Source organism: Micropterus dolomieu, linkage group LG21, assembly GCF_021292245.1.
Source record: "Micropterus dolomieu isolate WLL.071019.BEF.003 ecotype Adirondacks linkage group LG21, ASM2129224v1, whole genome shotgun sequence".
Taxonomy (NCBI): Eukaryota; Metazoa; Chordata; class Actinopteri; order Centrarchiformes; family Centrarchidae; genus Micropterus; species Micropterus dolomieu.
Genome location: NC_060170.1, coordinates 33,852,598 through 33,858,990, shown reverse-complemented (window position 1 = coordinate 33,858,990; position 6,393 = coordinate 33,852,598).

Genomic DNA, 6,393 nt, shown 5'->3' with positions numbered 1-6,393 from the left:
CACCTCCTAGCCTAATCACACCATAGAAGACTGTATATGAAAAGAATCACACACACACAGGCGCACAACTTGCCTTTTTTTGCAATTTCAGAAAAAAACCCTGTAAACAACGTCCTCTGAAAAGTTCAATCCACAGCATGAGTTCTGAGCAGTAGGTACTCGCTGGCGTTCAACAAGTTAAATCCATAACATGACTCGTTCTTGAGAATCCTACTCTGGCATTCATTCAGAGAATTTGAGCAGGAAGTTCTTGTCAACTCATAGGGCATTAAATAATATAAATTTAATAGGGGTGTTTTGTTTCAAATCAATATTCATCAATCAAGTTTTAATACAATGGATTTATAAAAGTCCTAATGATGTGTGAGGTGGTAAAAACCTTTGTGACCTAAATTTATTTGCATTTATATAATTTTTAAGGTTATATTCTAATTGTGCCATTATTTTATTTAGACGTTATCTTTATTTTATATAATTCACAGCCGAACCGGCAGAGCTCTGTCGTGGAAATCTGTTTCCTGGTTAGAGGTTGAGCAAATAATTGAGTTACAACAAACCGTTGTCTTTTAAGAATGTATTTAACAAAAGAGAATAAACAGAGAAGTACTACAACACAAATCAGCTGGACCAGAGGTTCTGTCTCCAAAGACAGTCACTAACATCTGACCTCGAGCAAAGGGCTGCATAATCATTTACACAGTCTGGGTATCTATGTTTTAGGGAACGTCTCGGGTTACGTATGTAACCCTGGTTCCCCGAGAAGGGGAAAGAGACACTGCGTCGGTTACGACACTATGGGAACGCCTCTAGGCGTAGCAGGTCTGAACGTGAATGAAATCACTCCAATACTATTGGCTTGTTGCTAGAACGGTAAGGTGTGACGGAATAACCGGAGGAGTATAAAGCACGCCTGTACACACTCATCATTAGCTTAAACTATGAAGCAGGCGCTTCAGGCGGGGAGAGGGGTGTGGCGTGCCGACGCAGTGTCTCGTTCCCCTTCGAGGGAACTCGAACTGCGTCGGTTACGACACTATGGGAACGAGATACCCACTAAACCGTGCTGAAAACCCCGCCTTCCCCAGTGTGCAATAAAGTGGCACGACTAAGAGGAGAGCGCACGAGTGCCAGGTGCCGAAGGAAGGTCAAAACTGTAAAACCGAATGAATGTGTGCGGAGTGGCCCAGCCAGCCGCTAAACAAACATCCTGCAAAGAGGCCCCGGAAAGGAGGGCTTGAGAGGCCGCCATGCCTCTGGTAGAATGAGCACTCACAGCCACAGGTGAAGGCAAACCGCGCACCTGATAGGCCAGGGAAATAGTCTGAACAATCCAGTTGCTAATAGTATGTTTGGGTGCAGGGAGCCCAGCCCTGGGAGACCCAAAACACACTAGCAGCTGGTCAGCCTTCCTCCAACGGGAGGACCTCAGAGTGTAACACTCAGATGAAGAAGATGAAGTCTCCCGTCCTCCGCCGTCACATGAGGTGGAGGATGAAATGCCTGCAGCACTGTGGACCCTGCCGCACAAGAAGGCACTTTAGGGATGTATCCTGGACGAGGGTGCAGGATAGCCCTAATATTCCCCGGGGCAAACTCCAGGCTTGCGGGGAAAACGAAAGCGCTTGGAGATCCCCCACCCTCTTCAGAGAGGCGATAGCAAGGAGAAAGGCCATCTTGAGGGTCAAGTGCTTAGCCTCAGCTGACTCCAGGGGTTCGAAGGGGGCCTTAGCCAACGGCCCAAGAACCACCGCCAGATCCCAAGTGGGAACCTTGGACCGAGTCGCAGGTCTCTTCCTCCAGGCACCACGGAGTATCCGTGTGGACGGGGCCCTGGAGCTGAGGAGGGTCTCGACTGCTCCGGCTGTTAGACCCGCCTCTAGGTACTGTGCCCCCTCAGGGGCCAGACCCACAGTCGCCATATGGCGGGGCAAGGGTGAAGAGCCCGGCCCTGCGCCTGGGACAGCAGGTCTCTCCTCAGAGGGACCCGCCACGGCGGGCCGTCCAGGAGCGATCATGATGTCCGAGAACCACACCCGGGTTGGCCAGAACGGGGCTACGAGCAGTAGGCCGACATTGTCCTGGCGGACCCGCTCCAGAACCCCGGGAGCAGAGCGACTGGGGGAAAAGCGTACAGACGTAGCCTCGGCCACGAATGTACCATGGCGTCCAACGGGGCTGGAGGAACGAGAGAAAACCATAGCGGGCAGTGCGTAGTCTCTTGAGACGCAAACAGATCCACGTCAATGGGGCCGAACTCTTCGCACAAGAGCTCCACCACTTCGGGGTGAAGTCTCCATTCCCCGGGCCTCAGCCCCTGCCTCGACAGCAGGTCTGCTCCCTGATTCTGCGTCCCCGGGAGATACATCGCCCTGAGCAATAGTAACCTCTGCTGGGACCACAGGAGGATCTGAGGATCAGACCGCCCTGGTGATTCAGATAGGCCACCACCGCTGTGTTGTCGGAACGAACCAGGACGTGGTGGCCTTGGAGATCGGGCAGGAAACTCCTTAGAGCCTGGAACACCGCCAACATCTCGAGACAGTTGATATGCCACTCGGATTGATGCACCTGCCAGGATCCCCTTGCAAAGCGGCCGTCCATGACCGCGCCCCAGCCGTGAGGGAGGCGTCTGTTGAAATGACCAGCCGGCGACAAGACCCTCCCAGCATGGGCCCCTGGGAAAGGAACCAAGTTTCCTTCCAAACTGATAGGGAACGAAGACATTTGCGCGTAACCCAAATCAGACGGAGAGGATTTCCCCTCGGGGAAAAACCCTTGGTACTTAGCCACCACTGCAGGGGTCTCATGTGCAGCAGTCCAGATGGTATTATGCTGGACGCAGCCGCCAGGAGACCCAACACTCGTTGAAAGTGTTTTATAGTGATGGCATGGCCTAACTTCACCCCTTTCACGGCAGCCAATATGGTGTCGACACGTGCCGGAGACAATTGTGCCCGCATCGTTGTCGAATCCCATACTACCCCTAGGAACATAGTCCGTTGGGTGGGCGCCAGCACACTCTTCTTTGCGTTGTGCCTCAGCCCTAAACGCCACAAATGAGCCAGAACGACATCTCGATGCCGAACCGCCAACTCTCGAGACTGGGCTAGGATGAGCCAGTCGTCAATGTAGTTGAAATCCGGATGCCCTGGAGCCTCAGCGGGGCCAGTGCTGCATCCATACACTTGGTGAATGTGCGAGGGGAAAGTGGCAGGCCGAATGGAAGAACCCGATACTGGTAAGCCACACCCCCGAAGGCGAACCTCAGGAACTTCCTGTGAGAAGGACGGATGGAGACCTGGAAATAGGCGTCCTTTAGATCTATCGTGACGAACCAATCCTCAGATTGGATGTGCGTCACGATGGCGGGGATGATTAGCATCTTGAACCGGAATCTCCTCAGAGACCGGTTAGAACCCGCAGATCTAAAATAGGGCGCAGCCCTCCGTCCTTTTTGGGGACTATGAAGTACCGGCTGTAGAACCGGCATCTCTGTCTGGGGGGGAGACATGTTCCACGGCCCCTTTCCTCAGCAGAGTACGAACTTCCTGTCCCAACACCGGACCTTGCTCCGGGCGGACCACAGTCCAAACCACCCAGTTGAATTTTGGAGGGCGGGTTTTGAACTGTAGTCGAAACCCATCTATAGCAGTGCGCAGGACCCACGGAGAAATGTTCGTCAGGCTCCGCCAAGCCTCTGCAAAGTCTGCCAACGGAATGGTCAATGGTCGGTGTCTCGTGTGATCTTCTGGTGGACCCCTGAAGTACCATAACGGCAGGGGAGAGCCGCCGAAGATCCACGGTGAGTGAGTCTGAACACCGCCTGACTGCAGACCCTCAGGGCAGGCAGTACGGCGTGGACTCGATGGTGGCAGGTGCGTCCTGAACGTGTAAACAGCGGGATAACATCACCCGTTGCTACGGCGGAGGGGACATCGATCGGCCTCTGGGGGGGTGGGGGGTGGGGGGTGGGGGTGCGGGAGGGGAGAAAGACTCCCCTACCCCGGTCTTCCCTGTGCTCCGTCGGGACTGGATGACGGTCCTCAGATCGCGTCTCTCAGAAGGCTGAGGGTGAGAGCGCCGTCTTGCTGCCCCAGCTCCTCGGGGGGGCCCCTGAGAAGCGACACTCTGTTCCTCTCCTCTCCGTAGGAGCTCGTATAGGGAAGGGACCTACGCCCGGCAGCCTCAGCTGCCTTGGGTCAAGACCGGCGAGGGAGGTACTGGCTGAACACTTTGCCCTGCGTCTAACGCTCTGTGGTTCTGCGAAGCTCCGCCAAGAACGGGCTCCCGAAAGGAAGCGTCGGAGCAATGATGAAGGTCGGGAAAAAGCCTCAGCCGTCCCGACATCCTCCGACAGATCACGCTGTGAACCCCATGAGTGAAGCCGCCGTGCCGCCTCAGCGGCCGCAGGGCCCACCGCACGGGGAGAACACATCCGGCCATCCTCGGAAAAGAGAGCCATGCTGTACCTCAGTACCCGCACGGAAAAGGCTTCGCAACGGGCGCAGGCAGCCCCCTCGAGAGCTGCCCGGGCGTGCTCCATCCCCAAACATGAGACACACATCTCATGAGATTCTCCATCCGTGATGTACCAAGGGCAAGAAAAAAACACACCTTCTGTACATCTGGTTGCCGGACATGCTGGTAGACTTCTTCTTCAGGTAAGACACACTGCTTGTAGGACTGGAGCTTTCTTCAAACAACATACAGAGCGCCTGCTGAATAGAAAAAAGCTAATGATGAGTGTGTACAGGTGTGCTTTATACTCCTCCGGTTATTCCGTCACACCTTACCGTTCTAGCAACAAGCCAATAGGATTGGAGTGATTTCATTCACGTTCAGACCTGCTACGCCTAGAGGCGTTCCCATAGTGTCGTAACCAACGCAGTGTCTCTTTCCCCTTCTCGGGGAACCAGGGTTACATACATCACATGTGATTCATGTTGTAACCTACTTAATGCAGTCTCAGGGACAACATGCTCACATGTGCATAATGTCATCAGCATATTGAATGTACAGCACGTAACGGCATGGACACATTTTCTTCCCGTAAACGTCACAAGATGGAGACAAAGTACACGTTTTGTTCACAGCCTGGTCATTTTCAACTCTTTTATTTCCACTTTCTGACACTTAATTATGTGCATTAAGGTTTGTTGTTGATCAGTAGCACCACCTCTTAGCAGTTTCAGATGTTTCTTTAAAAAATATCCTTCATATAATGTTTGTCAGCCAAACTGTCCAGATAGGTCTGGGCAATAAAACAGTAATGATAATTATCGGGATATAAATTTCCTTAATAACAAGATAACAAATGATTTAAATGATTTGAACAAACAAATCAGCACTTAATTTTTCTATTTTAATTTTAATTTTTTTGAAGAAAAGGGACTGAAAAAAGATTTTACTTAATTTTTGTTAATAGATTTTATAATTATTTTGAATGCCTCAAATGATGTGAAATTATATATTGTGATAACATTTTTGGCACCTTGAAGACGCTGACAGAAGATAAATGTTGTTTTAAAGTGAAGAGTTGGTCATGTATTTATTTTACAGTTTTAATCTTCTAATGATAAATACAGCTGATGCAGGATTTAACTAACATGACTCAAGTCTTGTGATTCTTACTGTAGATAAGAGGGTAAAGAGAATGAATGAATGAATGAATGAATGAATGAATGAATGAATGAAAGGGAGAGAAAATGTGCCAGAAAGTAAAACAAATAGACCTCGACTGAAAGACTTTTATTTTCTGGATTCTGCATCATGATTATTATTTGTACATTTACTGTAACACAATGTTTACAAAAACAGAAGGCTAATAAAAGTGATGTTTAAAATATTTACCCTGTGAATTTTACAGAGGCTTATTGAGGGATGAGAACAAGTTGAAATGAAATGAAATTTAAACAAAAGCTTTCTTTTACTTTCATGTTAACAGCTTGTTCTATATTTAGTTCAGCTGGATTCAATGAACACAGTTTGGCTTTTTATGAGCATTTTAATTCTTTAGTTAGAGAAAGAAAATTACAGATCACATTTTTTACCCAATTTTGTGTTTGTCTTCCTACAGACACCTGTACATGGAAACTGTCCTGTACTGACTCTGACAGACATCCTGACTGCGCCATCTGCTGGTGAGAAGATGACATGGCAACACTTCCTGCTGTTCATTCAGCCCGTGACAGAGGAAAGTGAAACTAAAAGCAGATTTGGACATTGTTGAACAGAGCTGAGACGCCATCACAGGGTGAGAGATCTCTGCTGGAAAACTCACGTTTGGAGTATTTGAAACAATCAAGGGAAGAGACGTTCACTCGGTGAGTCTGTGGAAAAATAACTTCAGTATCAAATGGCTGAGAAAATAACTCTTTTTGAAAGTTTCCTGAA